General features: G+C 52.2%; 1 protein-coding gene across 2 annotated transcripts in view; it reads right to left on the bottom strand.

The window, feature by feature from the left end:
• Kcnb1 (potassium voltage-gated channel subfamily B member 1) overlaps window positions 1-18,615 on the bottom strand; it is an 88,234-nt gene that overhangs the window by 14,199 nt on the left and 55,420 nt on the right. The window lies entirely within an intron of this gene.

Raw genomic sequence — 18,615 nt, 5'->3', positions numbered from 1 at the left:
CTGGGCAGACTCGGCTTAGAGAAGGCCTTTGACAGGGGTGACTATTGACCTGGCTATTGTGCACCCACAGTTTGTTGCTCCAAGGCTGAGTCCCTGTGCATCAGAGGCAAGGTCTCCGAGCCCTAGTCCCAGAGAGGGGCATTCACCCCTGGGGGGGTCTGCTGTGGTGGGAGGAGGGGCATTCACCCCTGGGGGGGTCTGCTGCTGTGGTGGGAGGAGGGGCATTCACCCCTGGGGGTGGTCTGCTGTGGTGGGAGGAGGGGCATTCACCCCTGGGGGGTTCTGCTGCTGTGGTGGGAGGAGGGGGGCATTCACCCCTGGTGGGGGTCTGCTGTGGTGGGAGTGGGGAGCCCAGGTCCCAGCCTCCGTGTGCCTACACTGACGCCATCAGCACACACGTGTCCAGGCAACCCAAGTGTCCCTAATCTCACCGACAAGGTTGGGTTCTTCCACCAAAGCCATTAGACTCAGAGCCACCCTCATGCCTGGGGAACTTCCTAATGTTAGTTAAGTCCTCTGTGCCTGGTTTCCTACCTTGGCAGGATGACCATCTCTGCAAGGCTGAGGTAGAACCCACCGAAGGCCCCTAGATCAGTGGGTGGCACAGTCGCTCTTAACTGTTACTGCTTTGGTTTCTCCACAGCTCTGTATTCCTTTGTAAGAGGCTGGGGACTCGGGTTCAAGCCTCAGTGATTTTATTCTTCAGCTGCGTGTCCTCGGACAAGGTACTTTCCGTCTCTGAGCCTCCAGTTCCTTGTTGAGTGGGGTGGAAGTAACTGAGCCCTCGCCCACAGCAGTCACTAAATCCTTCTTTGCCATTAGGTCACCATCCAGGTAATCTCTTACCAACCCCTGCAAGCGTCATATGAACACAAACGTACAGGTCCTGGAGTGGAGGGCCAGCCACCACACAAGGTCCTCCTGGTCCTGGGAGCTGGGACCTCACTGGCTCAGAGCCGGACTCTAGGTTCCAGATTTGGAGGAAGGGGCCAACCTGGGGGGAGGACTGTGCTCACATTCTCTTCCCACGAGGAAGTCCCAGGCCTTGGGGTGCCCTGGGTGTGCCAAGCAGGAGAGGGATGTAGGGGGGACTCAGGGCTGCTTGGATCAGGTTTTCTTCAACTGTTTCAGCCTGGTGACTGTTCCCACTGTTGCTGCCACCTCCCTGCCCTTCCTTTACCCTTCCAATATGGGAGATGAGATGGCATCGAGTGTCCAAACAGCCTAGGGCTCAACCCTTCTGTATGAGGAGACTCCGGAGAGAAAGGAGAGGCCACATCCATAGTCACTTGGCCACCATGGTCAGCAGAGACACAAGTGTCCCCGGCAAATTACTTAGGGCATTTGGGGCTCATCAGTTGCTTCTTCTATGTGTGTGCGTGCATGCATGTGTACATATGTGTGTGCATGCGTGCTTGTGTGTGTATCTAATAACTGTTCCTAAGGGCAGTGTCTATAAACTCATGACCAGACCAACCAAAGATGGACTATCCAGCTATCGGAATGGCCCTGAGCAAGCTCCTTAGATCACGCCCTCAAAAGGCTCCGGAAACTGAGAGACACGAGACAGCGGAGGTGCCACTCTCCGTACATCATCCGTCCATGCCTGCCCAAGGCCACACAGGACCAGCCCTAATCAGTCAAAGAAACGAAAGGGACACGTGGGGCCCAGCCTTTACCTCTGAACTACTGAACACAGATAGGTCCTGGGAGAAGATTCTGGGGGAATTGTCTTCAGTTGTGAGCCTGCTGCTGAACCCAGCTGGCTCCGAGAGACGGCTCCAAGCCCACAGTCACACAGACAGCCTGACTTAATCTTGGTGGGTCCCAGAACTAAACAGACAGGGACGTGAGAGAGATGTGCGGGGTGGGTGGGGTGAGAGGGAGGTGGGGAAGGGCAGTGGTCAGGGTTTAAGGTGAGCATATGTGGAGATATTAACAAGTGATAATTTAAAAAGTTAAAAACAATCATCGAATTGTACATGAGAAGCAGATAAACTGTGATATGTAAAACAAGCTTTAATAAAATAAGACAGTGTCATTTTCTGGCTGGGAGATGTTTGGTGCACACCTTTAATCTCAGCACTCATGAGGCAGAAGTAAGCAGATCTTGCTCTGTAAGTTCGAGGCCAGTCTGGTCTATGGAGTGAGTTCCAGGGCAGTCAGGGCAACACAGAGAAACTCTGTCTCAGAAAAATAAAAGTCATTTTCTGCAAAGGCTATCTGTTGCTTTTAGTCCCCATGACCTCAGGGGTGTCAGGGAAGCAGGGCCTCTGTAGATGTGATCTCAGGCTGTGGGGCTCCCCAAGAAGTGCTCAAGGACACAGGAAGTGGCTCCTTTTATGGCCCTTCCGCTTCCCTGGCTTTAAGCGGGGTAGGGGGTGAGGGCTGTAGAGGGGGATTACATCAGGGAGTTTTAATTGGAAGGGTCACTGGAGCAAATCCGATTAAAGGGATTGGGAGCAGCCTGAGGGGCTGTCCCCTCCCTGCCTGCTGCAGGGTTGGGGAGGGCTGGAGCAGCAGGAGATGCTGGAGGGTGGGCATGTGAGCCTTGGCAAGAGAAGCAGTCGCAAGTTGTGTGTGTGTCTGTCTGTCTGTCTGTCTGTCTGTCTGTCGTCTGTCTGTCTGAGACAGGATCTCACTGTGTAGCTTTGGCTAGCCTGGGACTCAGTATCAAGCTGGCCTTGAACTTGAGATCCTCCAGAGTTCTGGGATCACAGGCATGCACCACCACATCTGGTTAAATTGGGAGATTTCACATAAAAATCCAGATAAATATCACATAAAATTCCCTCAGCAAATCAGAGGCACTCCACTGACCTGCATTTCCAGTCGTAGCCACTAGGTGGTGCTAAGGAGCAGTCACCCCTTCTGAGGGGCAGGCTCCCACCCAGTGCCTCAGGATCTTTGCATCTACCTCACTGTAGGCCTCTGCAGTCATAAGCTCTTGCATTCCTGGGCCTACCTTGTGCCATGACAATGATAATAGCTATTAGCAGACCTGCTACTGTGTGCAAAGAATGTTCCAGAGATCTGCATGGATTTACAGAGGTAGAAACAGGGCAGCGTGTGTGTGTGTGTGTGTGTGTGCGCGCGCGCGCGCGCGCTGGTGTCCCACCACCCTGCCTCAGTTTGCCCCATATTCACATTTGGCCAATTCCTGTTCACAGACATCTCCAGACTCGAGCTCTCCTGGGCACCAGGACCACCCTGCCCCGAACTACCATCCACCCCTATCGGTACCACTGCAGACAGATGATGTCTCTCCTGCCCCCTCAAAGCCACTGTAAAGTCCACACACCCCAGTGTCTATTCCTTCCTTTTTCCACTGCTGGGCATGGACCATCTGAGATAAAGACTGCATTTCCCAGCTTCCCTTGTAGCTAGGTGAGGTCCTGTGAATAGATTTGGAATTGGAGTGGACCCTTCTCCTTTCTCTCTTGCTGGCTGGGAGACAGGAGATATTCCGAGAGCAACTATCTTGGATGTGAACTCCAGCACCAGGCTGACCTTTTACAGAGAAGCCTGTCAGAGCTTGGTCTGTGTGGGTTAAGCCATGGTGTCTGGGATCTCACCATCCTAGGAGCGTGGTCTGTAGACCCGGCAGGCAGCATCTGTCTGATATGCCCTCTGCTCTTTCACCTCAGGCTTCCTGGGCCCCTCACTGTCTCTGTGATCCTGTGATCCTCCCTGCCTCAGGGCCTTTGCCCATGCCCTTGCTTGTGCCTGGGATATTTTCCCTTCTGTTTTGCTAGCTAACTGCTTCTGCTCTGTGATTCAGCTGGAGGTCACCTCCTCAGGGAAGTCACCCTGGATGTCCCCAGAGACACGGGCTTCCCTTCTCTCAGAAGTGTCTACAGGGTATTCCAGCAATGAGATCTTCCACAGACACTTTCCAGTTTGTGGATATGGGCTGGGTCTTCAGGGTCCACGGCAGAGCTCAGCAAAGTCGCAGAGAACCAAGACGGGCTTGGCGGCATATAGTGCCATCCCCGCACTCAGCCTAACAGAGGAGCATGGCTAGTTTCAGGGCAGCCTGGGCTACACAACAAGACCCCGTCTCAGTGAATGAATGAATGAATGAGTGAGTGAATGAATAAATAGCTTGGATGTGGCCCAGTGGCGGCATGCACAAATCCCAGGTGTGGCAGGCTACTTTGTCACCCTAGTTCTTGGGAAGTGATAAGGAAGGTGAATCAGGAGTTCAAAGTCAGCCGGGGGTGGTGGTGCATGCCTTTAATCCCAACACTCTGGAGGCAAGCATGCATACGCACACTGCGACACACACATACACACAATGCACACTGGCCCGCACACAGGCACATGAACGCACACAATCAAATATAATTTAAAATCTGTAGCATAGACGTATGAAAGGCAGAGGCTGCCCTGTGGAGGTCAGGGCTGGGGACCGTCACCCCTCTGGTCTCCTGAGCGACCGACCTTGTGAGAGGACAAGAGAGGTCAACTCTGGTCTGCATGGGGAGGAGGTGTTCCAAAGGTTCCTTTCTGAAAGGGAAAGCCAGGGACTCTGCCCTTCCGGTTGGGTGACTGCCAGTTCCCTAGACCTGCTGAGGACATGGGCAGTCAGGGGGACTATCAGTCAGCATTGACTAATGGCTCAGGCTGTCCCTGCTGGAGAGAGCCGCACTGAGAATAAAATGAAGAGGTATGTGGCTGGCTCTAGAGAGCCTCAAACTGGTGCCTTTGTCTCCTGGTATGGAGGGACAGGAGACAGAGCATTGTCCCTGAGAGTCCAACCACGGTGACTCACGGCTGGAAGTGAACCCCGTGTGTCAGGAGAGATGATGGAGCAGGGGACCACGGGGCTAGCGAATAAAGCTGCAGCCAGGGCTTTAGGAGAGCCGTTCTTCACGGCCACATTGGCCGCTGGAGCAATACGGCTTTCTCACGCCACTGTCCCGTCTCACTACAGAGTCACTGACACAAAATTGGACAGGTAAGCCTTGCCTTCTAATTCCAACTGGACAACCTCTGTTGAGTGTCTTCATGTCTCTGGCCTAGAGAGCCTTGTGGGTCTCCTGCACTGCTCCCTTCCCTGGTGACTCGGAATCTAGTGAGATCTCACGCCAGTGTGCAGCCTTCACCTATACCACAGGACGTGACGGGACAGGAGGAGATGTCAGTAGACTAAGACGTCCAGGCTGGCCTTGAACTTATGATCCTCCTGCCTCAGTCTCCAGATTGGCTGGGAGATGCTGGCCTGACCTCTGTCTTCCTTCATGCATTTAAAGCACGAAGGTGGACCAACCACTCCCAGCATTGCTGGAGACCAAATCCAGGGCATCTGGAATGGATGGTGAGCCACGCCCAGCAGGAGGGAGACAGTGAGCGGGTTGGTTAAGAACTTGAACTGGGCTGGGATGTGGCTCAGCTGGTGGTACTTGCCTGGTGGGCATGATGACTGTCACCTCAAAGAGTGGCTCAGGTGTCTCTATGATGATCCATTGAGTCTTTCACTCATTCATGACTCGCTCACTCATTCACATGCCAGGTCTCTGAGTCCTAGAGACCCACCAATGAGCAGCGGGAAAACTTGAGTGTTGTCGACCAATAACAAAACAGATTGATGTGGTCTGATAGTTTCTATGGAGGGTGAAGTAGGCCTGTGGGAGAGAGGTGACTACCAGGTGGTTGGCTTTGGCTGGGGTGGCCCGGCGGGGGGGAGGGGAGGGCAGTTCAGGCCTGGGATGAGGAGAAGCTGGGATGAGGAGAAGCTGGCCTGAGGGAAGCATTCCAGGTGAAGGGGTGGCAGATGCAAAGGCCCTGGGGTGGGAAGCTGCTGGGCAAGTGTGTTTGAGGTGGAGGGAGGGGAGGAGGGAGGAAGAGGTGAGGAGCAGACACGAGAGGGTCCCCCCTATACTAAGTGCAGCGCAGGCCGCGATAACAAGCAGTCTAAGGAGACAATCCAGAGAGTGCCGCCATATTTGTCCTCTGAGAGATGCTGTCCATGTTCAGCTGTGCCCAGGAGACACTGGGCAGCAGAGTGCAAACCTGAACCTTAAAGGGGGGGCGGGGCTTAGTCAGGAGCCTGGAGCGGCTGCTTTGCTGATCAAGGAAAGGGGAAGAAGCTGCGGTGAATCTTGCCATAGGGCTCTGAGCTCGGGCCTCTGTCCTAGGAACCCTCTTAGGGCCTCTTCTATCCCTGATTCACTGAGTCCCAGTAGTAAACTCCCTGTGCGTCCAGGGCCACTCAAGGAAAGGCACATGCTGCCAACAGCATGTCCCCCAGGTCTTATTCTTTCATACCAACAGAACCCCGGTTTTCAAACGCCTAACACAGATTCTTGGCTTAAAGATTCCATCTCCCAGCCTTCCTTGCTGCTAGATGGGTGAAGTGTTGTGTGGGCATTCAGACATCTCTTTAAAGCAGAGAACACTGCCTCCTCTTTCGAGATCTTTCCTCATCCTGCTGCCAGGGACGATGATGTGATGGCTGGAACTACAGCAGCCACGTGGTACCACCATGCTGAAAGCTACACTCTTCAGGAAGGGGTGAGCAGGAAGATGGGGAGAGCTGGGGCCATGACAACCTTCTAGAGCCACCACCCTACCTCCTTGGCTGTTGATGTCCAAATGAGTGGGAAAAATACGCCTTTCTTCTCAGAAGAATCATCGCAGCAATGGTCAGCCCAGCAACACCCCAGTAAATGGAGACTTTGGAGAGCTACTCACGCAGGGGACTGCCCGCCTCTCTGACTGGTGGTACCACTGAGGCAGTAGGTACCCAGTTGCTCAGAGACCTCAGGCAAACCACTTGGAGCCCTCTGCTGTGAACACACCTCCAGTCCACAGGGCCAAGCAGTGTTTGTGGCTTTCACCTGCTCTTCCCATCCTTTCCTGGGCCCCACTGGCTTCGCTTTTTCCTGTAGCAAAGGGGAAGTAAGGAGGCTTACTTACTTACCCCTCTCTGTCTGCTGTCCCCTGGCCTGGCCCAGGAGTTCTTTCCCCTGCAGTTCACCCTGGAGGAAATGTCTCCTCTAGAAAGTCTGAAGTGAAATCACAGACACTTCCTGCGGGGTCCAGAGCTTACTATCCCACCACGATGGTCCCAGCACGTACAAACCAGGTCCTGGCACGCCTAGAGGCCCGTGGTGGCTTCCTGCTGCACTCAGATACAGTGCAAAGCCATTGAGGCTTATGTAGCCTGCCCGCGCTGGCTGGTCGGCCTCTCAGATCCCTCTACCAGCTTCTTTGTCCCCGTGTGCCCAGCACACAGTAGGTGCTTTGTAACTATCGAGGAACCAAAATTTCCAAATAAGTAAGTGAGTACCATAGGGTCAGGGCAAAGGACTGAGGGACATGGTAACAAGTACACAGCAGGCGTTCAATAACTACAGACAAAGAATTCAGGGCTGTGCTCACAGCCCTGGGTCCAGCGTCTGGAGGGTGCTGAGGCCACTCCAGGATAAAGAGCCTGGAGTCAGAGTGTGCCTGTCACACATGCTCTGGTCCCTCTTGGGCACGGTGTCTGCATTAATCCCACTAAAGACTTGATATGTCAGGGAGCATTATCCAGACTGAGCAGATGTCCTGCTGGCTTTAGCCTCACCTTGACTGGAGATCCTTACCACAGCTGAGACCCTCTCTACCCCTGCGCCTCTGCCCACCACAGCCGAGATCCTCTCCATCCCTGCACCTCTGCCCACCACATCCGAGACCCTCTTCATCCCTGCACCTCTGCCCACCACAGCCGAGACCCTCTCTACCCCTGCACCTCTGCCCACCACAGCCAAGACCCTCTCTACTCCCACACCTCTGCCCATCAGAGAGACCCTCTCCACCCCTGCACCTTTGCTCACCACAGCCGAGACCCTCTCTACTCCCTACACCTCTGCCCACCACAGCCAAGACCCTCTTCATCCCTGCACCTCTGCCCACCACAGCAGAGACCCTCTCTACTCCCTACACCTCTGCCCACCACAGCCGAGACCCTCTTCACCCCTACACCTCTGCTCACCACAGCTGAGACCCTCTCCATCCCTGCACCTCTGCCCACCACAGCTGAGACCCTCTCCATCCCTGTCTATCTGCCCAGGGTCCTCCCTACTGGGCATCAAGCTGTGCACAGTTTCAGGAAGGCATCAGGCCACCCAACCATTCACTCACTCACTGACCCCTTCAGCAAATAATTATGGAACCCATACCATGTTCCAGGTGCCATCCCACAGCCGGACACAACAGTGACCAGAAACAGACCTGTCTTGTCTTTGTGTGTGTGTGTGTGTGTGTGTGTGTGTGTGTGCGCGCGTGTGCGTGTGCATGTGACATCTTGGGCAGAAGCAGGCATGCCACACAGGAGCAACCACTCACATATCACTTCAGGAGCTACAAATGCAAGATAATGGGTGACGGGCGGTGGGGGGCGGAGGGAGCTATGATTGAGTGAGCGGGCTGCTCACTGTGTTGGCCAGGAGCTGGTATGGGCTGGGTGCCCTCCACAGACTTCACATGAAGACATGGCTCTCAGTGTGGCAGTGTTGAGGGGAGGGTATCTTCAAGGGGGGTGTCTGGTGGAGTCTTAGGTTTTGGGTCTCTTGAATTAGCCCTGGGGAGAGGATTGTTTTAGCCCTTGGGTCCCTCCCCAGCCTCCACTCTCCTCTCCCCAAGCCTTTGGCCCCCCCTAACTTCTAGACCCAGAGGGCCATTGATCTCCCCTCTTACTCAGCCGCCAGCCACGCAGTGCCACCTGCCAGGAAGCCTTGCAGCCAAGAGGCCCTCACCGGAGCCTGCTCTATGCTGCTCCGACTTCCAACCTGTTTCACGGTGAGCTAAATAAAGCTCCTTGCTTCGGGGATTTCATTACAGTCTTGAAAAACAGACTAATAGCGGAGCAGCTGTCTGAAGTAGGAGCGTAGAGCCGTCTGCAGCCCGGGAGAGGAACATCCAGGCAAGGCGGTGGGGTGGGGGTGGGGTTCCCAGCACCCATCACACGTCACATGAGTTGGTGCTGTGACTTCCATTCTGTAGACAGCAGAAATAATAATGTTTACCGAGCACCCACTCACTGCGTGCCACGCTCTGTTCTGAGCATTTTACATACAACAAACTACGTCACATTCTGGTGCCGAGAAGGTGGCTCAGCAGCTCCTGTTCCAGGGCATCCGGTGCCCTCTTCTGCCCTCCTTGCCTCACCTTCGATTCTTTCTAGCAATTTCTTACTGATCTTTCGAGCTCTGAGGCCCCGTGTCAGCTGCTGTAAGATGATTACCAGTTCCTCTGAGACAGAGCACATCTGGACCAGTGAAGTGGTCCCCATTTCCTGTCCCCAACCTCTCCTGAACCCTGCAGAGGACCCCAGTCTCATCTGGACATACGTGGTCCAGCTCTGGCTTCTGCAAGGCTCTCTTATATTTTTTGGTTGTGAACCTAGCCTTTAGTGGCTGTGCCATCTCTCTGGCCCCATCAGGACTCAGATGGGCAATGCTGTATCCTCAGCTGGCCCTGGCCTCTGCCTTCCGAAGACGTGGTGCTGGGCCGTCCAGGTTAGAGAGAAAGTACACATCCTGCCTTAAACGCTGCTAGGCTCTGTGATAACCAAAGGCACAGATAAGGTGCCTACTGTGTGCTGGCCTAACAGGGGGGAATGAAAAAGAACGACTTAGGTTTCCGGCCACAAGGCTCCTTCTCAGTCCACACTTTCGCTATGGCTTCTGCAGCTTGAGGCTGGGAGTCGGCCAAGGGGAAGAATCGTCAAGGCGCTCAAGAGGTCAGGCCCGGAGCTGGGGTCTGAGGACACACATCCTGTCAGGCTCTGGCCTTCTTGGGCAATAGAGAGAGAATTAGGCTGGCCCCTGATTCCTGCAGCCTTCTTCCCAGGCACGTGAGTACTTCCTGGCTCTCACAAGGCTAGGGCTGGGAGGCAGAATGCTTGACACACAGGGGTGAGGACCCTGGGTTCCATCCCTAGACGGACCTCACTGCCAGGGTGGAGACCTCCTGAGTCTTCAAGTCCTTTTGCCCTGGACAGGACAGACCCCAGCGGTTTCCTGTCATATTTCTTTCCAGAAGCCAGAGTGGGGACTGTCCTTTCTCTCTTCTGCCAGAGGGCCTGACCTCTCTGCTCTGCTGGGACCAAGAGGGAAGTACACAGGGCTGAGCTAGGTTGGGTGTGGAACACCAGCAAGGGTGGGCGGCCCTCAGTGGCTCCACAAGGGTGTGGAGGTGTCTCCAGGCTGGCCTGATTTCCATGCTTCTCAATAGAAGTCAACAAAGAAGGCTATTATAAATAAAAATAATATAAATATAAGCATATATAAGTATTCAGACACATATATATGGTGTGTGTGTGTGTGTGTGTGTGTGTGTGTGTGTGTGAGAGAGAGAGAGAGAGAGCGAGAGCACGTCAGTAAATTAAATTACGTGAACGAAGCCAGGTCTGAGGAAGTGACCCCAGCACTGAGGAAGTTGAGGCAGGAGGACTGTAAGATGGAGGCCAGTTTGAGCAAATGTCGTTCAGCGGAAGCCCTCATATTCAGGAGTGAGGTCTTTCTCCTTCTCTCACGGCACCTTCAAGGTGCAAGCTGGCTGTCTCTCCCTCCCCCGAAGATGACAAGCAAAGTAAGGTTCCCCGAGGGCTCATTGTTTCTGAGCATATAACAATGACAACACCAGCCGGGCGATGGTGGCGCACGCCTTTAATCCCAGCACTCGGGAGGCAGAGGCAGGCAGATCTCTGTGAGTTCGAGACCAGCCTGGTCTACAGAGCTAGTTCCAGGACAGGCTCCAAAGCCACAGAGAAACCCTGTCTCGAAAAAGAAAAAAAAAAAAAAAACAATGACAACACCAGCAATCACCAGAAGCGAGGAGGGGAAGGAGCGTGCCATAGGATGGAAGATGATACTAAAGTCACCCCTGCAGATAGATATTAGGAGGAAAACATAGGGCTCAGAGAGGTTAATCACTTGCCCAAGGTCACACAGCTAAGTGACAAATTGGTTTTGTGCCCAAGCTGTGTGACTCAAAAGACTATGATCTAGCCTAGTGACGGTAGCACTGTTTCTGGGAGGCATTTTAGAAACATGGGGAGGGCAGGTACATCTGGTTGCCATGGTACTGATGTTGGGGGGGGGGTCAGAGTGGCTTTCAGTGGGTGCAAACCAGGAATAAGACCCATCCTGGGATATACAAGTAGCCTCGAGTCATGAAGTCACACCCTGGTCCCTATGCCAACAGCGCCCCAGGTTTCTCTTTCCCACGGTGGTATCCACAGCTGGGTGCTGGCTGAATCCCAGTGGGGTGGGCACCGCCGGCACCCAATCTTATAGATGGGGACACTGCAGATCAAAGAGGAGGGGCCACAACAAGCTGGCAGGTGGCAGCTGGGTTGGAACTGGAGTTAAGGGCACAGATTCTGGGGAAATGTCCCCAACCTCAGTTCAGGATGGAGCAATGCCCTGAGAGGCTGTAATGTCGGAAGTCACAACTGTATTGATACAACTACCAGACTTCCCTGCAGAGCCCAGCTGCTTCCTAGCGCACCCATGGTGACGTTGGGCATCCCGCCAGAGTGTCCTCATCTTTTCTCACCCCTTCCTTCCTTGGGGTTCAATAACCCAGATCTTCACACACGCCAGGCAAGCATGCTACCAGTGACAGGCACCTCCAGTCCTCAAGAAAAGGCTTCTTTAATGGTCTCACTAAACTACTCAGGCTGGCCTTTGACTGGGGATCCTCCTGTCTCCCACCTCCAAATAGCTGGGGTCATGGGCCTCTGTCACTAGGACCGGCCTAGTCCAGATCACTGACTGTTAAGCTACACCACACACCCCTACACCTGGAGTGCAGGGCAGGGATGGGAAATCAAGATTCAAGACTCTAAGTACGGTGTCCGCTGAATGAGTCACAGTCACCCACTGTCAACCATCACACAAATCCAAATGTCTTAAGTCAAGTCATTCCCAACCAAAAAATGCTCGAACTAGTTTAAAGGCGATTTCTTTGTTTTGGAGATAAGGTCTCAGTACTTAACTCAGGTTGACTTAAACGTCTTAAGTTTCCTGATTCAGCCTCCCAAGTGCTGGGATTTCAGGTGTATTCCATGGTGCTTGGTGCAATATTAAAACAGAAAAAAAAGGTTCTTGGGTCACACAGCTCAGTTGTTGGGTTGTGAGAAGTCCTGGGTTCAGTTTCCAGCGCCACATACATTGGGTGTGGCAGCCTGTGCCTGAAATCCCAGCACTTGGGAGATGGATACAAAAGAACCAGCCTTGGCTGCATAGCAAATTCCAGGCCAGCTTGGGTTACATGAGGTCCTGTCTTCAAATAAGACTTAGCACTGAATACAGGGGGGTTGGATCAGTAGTACAAGGCCCACCTAGTATGTGAGAGGCCTAGGGTTTGGTCTCCACACATTACACACACACACACACACACACACACACACACACACACACACGTGCATACACACACACATGCACACACGTGTGTGTGTGTCATTGGAACAATCTACAATGAATAAAATACCCTAATTAAAAACCAGAGTCTGAGAAAAGTGGGAAATGAACACTGATCTTGTGTACGGGGCGAGTCCCTCCATCTACGCATGAGCAGCAGGCACTCTCTCTCTCTCTTTTAATATAAAGTTTTTTATTTGTTTTTTTTAAAAAAAGATTCTGTTTCCTCCTGGAATCTGTGTGGGTACATTGTCTCTGCATTTTATTGGAACTAGGGATGGGATAGGTAACAGATATAGTTTGTTTATTCCTTAGATGGTAACAATGACGCTTCTTTGGGGGGAAAGGTAACAGTTTGTTTATTCCTTAGATGGTAACAATGACGCTTCTTTGGGGGGAATGTGTGTTATTTTATAGGTTGTCATAAAACAGACTGCTGAATGTGATGGAGAAACAGAAAATCTGAAACAGATATTAAAGAATTATACAGCTGAGTTCTCCCCTGACCATGTGTCACGAGAGCAAGCTGCCGGCCTGCCTTCATTACAGGTATGTCTGGTTCATTCCCGTAGACTCTTGCTTTATCCTTGGGGCCGAGAATCTTCTGTAGTATGACAGTGTTGTGCCTGACATCCACTTTCCAGCTAAAACTATTTCCTTTCCATTCTTATTTCATGAAATAGTGGTTCTGTGGCATCGTTAATATATCATATGGCCCTGGCCGACACTCTCTTCTGGACCAGCACCTGCCCCGCTCCCTGGGCCTGGTGAGATGTGGAGAGTCCAGTCCCCTTTCAGATCTTGGTTAAATACAGGCTGCTGCCAGCACTGGTCTGTAACAAAGAGGTAGACAGGCCTGATATCAGTGTGGGGCAGCCGGCAACTGGCTGGTATGAAACTCTACACCCCGAGTTTCAAACAAATGCTGCTGTTTCCACCATGCTGGCTCTATGCCTTGCTTTCCAAAAACCTTTTTTGAAAATTCCTTGCTTGAAAATGGCACAGACAGCTATTTCTGCCCCAAGAGCGAGAAAATGAGTTCACGGTGGGGTCCCAAGCCCCAGCCCTGGCTCTCACTGCTGTGTGGCCTTGGGTAAGTCAGGGCACTCTCTGAGCCTGCTTTCATATCCCAGTGGCAGGGGAGGTTAGAAACAGTACATAGCCACATGGTCATCGGTTTAGTTCAATAAACAAAGAGTACAAGAAAAAAATTAAGAATATCTCTCTAAGTGTGCCCTGTGAGGCCAGAAGGAAGCCTTGGTGATCCCTAGGACCCGGAGCCACAGGTGGTTATGAACTGCCCATGTGGGTGGTGGGAACCAAACCAGGGTCCTCTGGAAGAGCAGCCAGAGCTCTTAACCACTGAGCCACCTCTCCAGCCCCCAGAAGGAAGGTCTGTTACTCAGTTTTGAAAGTGAAATCCCGAGGACACAGGACCCAGATGGAAATTGTTAAGAACCAACAATTCTGTTTCGTTTTTTTTCCCTTCTTCTTGACACAGGGTCTCACCATTTAGCCCATGCTGACCTTGAACTAATTATGTGACCCAGGCTGGCCTTGAATTAATTTTATAGCCCAGGCTTTCCATCCTTTTGCATAAGCTGCCCAGGTGCTGGGCACACCCTATTTCAAAGCCAACAATAACGAGCTTCCTTTTCCATGTGGCCTCCTTCCCTGAGGCAGGAGAGCAAAAGGCTCCTGCAGGGTCAGAGGGTGTACCATGGAAGAAGGAAGAAAGAAAAGGGGTTTTAGTGTCTTTTCCTTTTCCAGCGTGAGGAAATCGAATCTCAGAAACTAGATTCTCGATGGCACAGTGCTCCCAAGAATGGCCCTTGTCACCTGCCGCTGCCGTCACCACACACACCTGGGAGCAGCCATGTCCCCTACCTGGCTAGTGCACACAGTGCTGCTGAGACACACACAGTGGGTTGTGACAGGGCTGCTGATCTCTCTGGAGTCTTCTCTGGTGCTTTCGAGACCTCTGGACTTCTGGGACTAATTAACTGAGGATATTCGGGGATGGAAAAGGGACCCTGACAGTGGTTCTGTAGAAAAACTATCAGTCAGCTACCAGCTGCTACCAGCCAAGAGATCCACACAGGGCTCGCTGTCACTCGGGTTGGGTCCAGGATTCCAGCTAAACATTCTGGAAGTCTGAGGATGCTCCATGATGGCAGAGGATGTCACGGGCAGGAGGGAGCAGCTGCTGGGGCTCCAGGTGATCTGGAGACACCAGATGGACCTGATCCTCAGAGAAAGCCTATTCCCTTGTGTTGATGGTGACAGGTCCTCCAGGCGGTGACAACTTAGGTCACATTTCTCAAGCCTAGATTCTGAGATTTCACTTTAGTTCTTGTCTTTTTGAGACAGGGTCTCACGTAGCCCAGGCTGTCTTTGAACTCCCTCTATAGCTGAGGATAGTCTTAAATTTCTGACCCTCTTGCCTCCCCGGTGCTGGGATTACAAGCGTGCTGGGTGTGAGACCCAGGTGCTCTGCCCACTGAGCCATACCTCCAGCCCTGCTGGGGTTTTCATCTTCGTTGAACTTCCCAGAAAAGGCACTGACCCAAGGAAGAAGGGGATCAGAACTGCTTTTCCTTTGGTTCAGACTTCACACGCTGGAACGGTGGTGTCTCTGTGTTTCTGTCCCTGTCACACTCTCTCTGTAGAGTGTGAGCACCTGGCAGCTCTGCAGCCTTTTCTGGTGTCATTGTTGTGAGAAGACATTTGCATATGCAAATGAGCAAATGCACATCATCTCCATGCAATTCCCTGTTTCATGAAGTTAGGAATTATGTATATATATATATATATATATATATATATATATATATGGTTACATGTGTAGAAAATACATTTTGTTTTTGTGTTTTTTTTTGAGATAGTCTCCTTATCTGTGATCCTCCTCCCTCTGGAGTGCCAGGATTACAGGTATAGTAGAGTACAAGATTATAGGTATAGTAGACCTATTATATATAGATTCATTGTCTGATGACCACTGAGAGGATGGATTAAAAAGTCTCCACAGATGGAGGGACCTGGGGCTGGGTGTGGGGAGCCACTGGGCCTCTGTGCCCTGATCCTTCCAGGCTCCAACCCCACCCGTGGCTAGGTGACACCTCATCTGAATTTTCACAGTATCTGTCCTTGCTCGTTGCTTTGTGCTCCAGATACCATAGGCTGCTTCTGTCTCTCTTCCAGCCTGCAGCCCAGTGACTTCTGAAATCAGCACACTTGTGCACACACACACATGCACACACAAGAACACATGCACACACACGCAGACACAAGAACACGCATACATGAACGCACGCACACACACATAAAAGCATGCGTGCGCACACAGGTGCATACACAAGAACACGCATACACACACACACACACACACACGAATGCTCTTTTCTGTCTTGCTCAGGTTTGAGAATTCACAGCATCATTTTGACATAACATTCCAGAAAACACATTCTGCTAAAGCACATTTTTCTGTGACAGAGACATGCCACCTTCCCAGCATTGCAGCATGTTCAATGACAGCCAATGTTGTCACTCAGAGATGAACCGAGAGCGAGTGAGCAAGGGGGGGGGGGGAGGAGAGAGCGAGAGCGAGAGCGAGAGAGAGAGAGAGAGAGAGAGAGAATTAGTGGGAAAGAAAGCAGTATTCAAATTGCCTATGTTCCTTGTTGATTTTCGTTCCCTTACACTGCTGGGTGGACGGCCATGGACAGCTGCCCTCTCTCAGCGATATTAACAAATAAAGTAACTTCACTGCGAGAAATGCCAGTGCTGGAGGGGGCAGCAAACAGGGCAGGGCATGGCCCCTGTGATTCGCTCACTCCTTTCATCAACATTTAGGGAGACAATGGCTTCCCAGACTAAGGATGCTTCCTGCCTCTCTTGCAGCTAGAAACACCATGTGGCTCTGTTCTGCCTGTAGGACAGGAGTAGGAGTGAGTAGATGGGTGGGGTTGGTGTTTGTTCTGAATACTGTGCTGTCCAGTTTCCTCTCTTCCTCTCTTTAAGACTTCTGCATATTTTGTTTGTTTGCTTTAGTCTTTGAGACAAGGCTCATATATCCCAGGCTAGCCTCAAACATGCTACAGAGCCAAGGGTGTCCTTGAATTTCTGATCTTCCTGCTTCTACTTCCCAGGTGCTGTGATTATAGGTGTGTGCCACTATGCTCAGTTCAATGGGGTCCTGGGAATTGACCTCAGGGCTTTTTGTATGCTATGTAAGCATTCTATGAACTGAGTTATTCCTCAGTCCTTCTTATCCCTCTTTTCTTGATTGATCCATTTATCTGCTCATCCACTCACCCATCTATCCACCGGTCCCATCCACCAGAGAGCCTGTGCCACATTCTGAGAATGCAGAAATTGAACAAACTCTACCTGTCCCTCAAGGAGCCCTGAGTCTTTTATGGAGAGAGAGAGAGAGAGAGAGAGAGAGAGAGAGAGAGAGGAGAGAGAGAGGAGAGAACCCAAGTGGCTTTATACAACAGCACAGGAGACAAAGAGTCTGACACTGTCACTTTTCTTATATGACTTTATGATTGTATTAATAAAGAAATAAAGGCATGTGTCACCAAAACAAACAAAACAGAAATCTAAAAAAGAAAAAAAAAAAAACACAAGACAAAGATAACCAAAGTCAAAAGCCAGGAAGGAAAAGCGCTCTTGGGAGCGCAAGGACAGCAGAGACTCACAATCCAGTTGCAGCTATTCTAAGTGGACACTGGGGAAGTTGCTCAGAGGGCCCAAGGCCTGACACAGGAGCTGATGAAGCTAGGTTTGTGTGAGCAGAAGTGTGGACGACAGGGAGAGCATGGGTGAGTGCTGTCACTGTGAGGCCGAGGCTGAGGTGTGGGGAAGCAGGGCTCTACCTCAGAGCACCTGCCCAGAGCCTCCCAGACAGCCACAGCAGGAAGAACTGCACCATGAGAGGTAATATCAGCAGGCGCAGTCTTGGGAACTCGCCCCTGACCCCTGTCCCCAGCACATGGCTGCTCCCATGGACCTCTGATCTTTGGTTGTCCAGGCATACTGCACAAATCCTTCCATAGAGTGCCCATGTCCTGACTACGTTCCCATAACCAAGCCACCCATGTGTCCCACAGAGACTGTCTCTCACTGGTGTCCCTGTGTCCCCTTCATCTCCACAGGCTACACTCTCCTCAGACCCAGCTTTGTAACATAAACCCTAACCTGTTCAAAAGTCCCCGTGCTGCCTTCCCCCCCACTTTCCCGGGACAAAAGCCCCTGGCCCCTCACAGCCCTCAAGACCTTGGCACTGAGACCTCTGCCCACCCTCATACTATTTTACCCACCTGGACTCTCCCCCAGCCTCCCATGCTCCACCTGGCCCCGCCCCAGGGCCTTTGCACTGGAATTCTATCCCACCACGGCTCAGTCCCACCCATAAGTCTCTTCTCCCCCAGCCTCAGGTTTCAGCTCAATGACACCCCTATGGAGGACCCCTCAGTGGCACTCCTAGAGAGGACTCCTGGCTGCATCCTGGGTGCTGGGGATGTGACCCTGTTGGCAGAGTGCTGTCTAGATATAGGACACCCCCAGTTTCATCCCAAGCATTGCATAAACACTCCCCACCCATTCCGGCACCCAAGAGACGGAGACGGGTGCATCAGATGTTTAGGGTCAACCTTGGCTACATGGAGAATCCAAAGACAGCCTGGGCTATGAGACCCTGTCTCAATAATAAATAAATAATAAAGCCACTTAACCCTCATATATCCTGAGAGTCTCTAAGGCTGTCAAAGCTCTTGCTCAATTCTTCGACGACAAACGGACTGCCTCTCATACTTGCATGTGGGGTTCCTGAGAGGTAGGGACACTCGACAAACCCACCAAGCAGTCCCAGCATGCTGGTAGCAGGTACACGCTCACTGGGTGAGTGAATACACAAGCCTTGCCCCCGTGGTAAAGGTGAACTGCCTCAGACTTGACTTGGGGACGCCTCCAGGACGCTTTCAGAATGTGTGAATGGAGCAGTTGACTGCTAAGGAAACTCAGAGGGGCCACACCCATCGCACAGCGGTAAAGCTGAGACCCAGAAGGGGAGGAATAGATTCAGCCATGGAGCCCAGTCAGCAGTCAAAGCCATGCCACGGTGGCCCTGCCATAGCTGTCCCCAGGTGGGACCTGAGCCTCCCACCTCTCCTACAGACACTTGTCCTTCTTCAGA

Source organism: Microtus oregoni, unplaced genomic scaffold (assembly GCF_018167655.1).
Source record: "Microtus oregoni isolate MIOR12 unplaced genomic scaffold, Mior012 000020F_ref0000438, whole genome shotgun sequence".
NCBI lineage: Eukaryota > Metazoa > Chordata > Mammalia > Rodentia > Cricetidae > Microtus > Microtus oregoni.
This window is presented reverse-complemented; position numbering and strand designations above follow the sequence as displayed.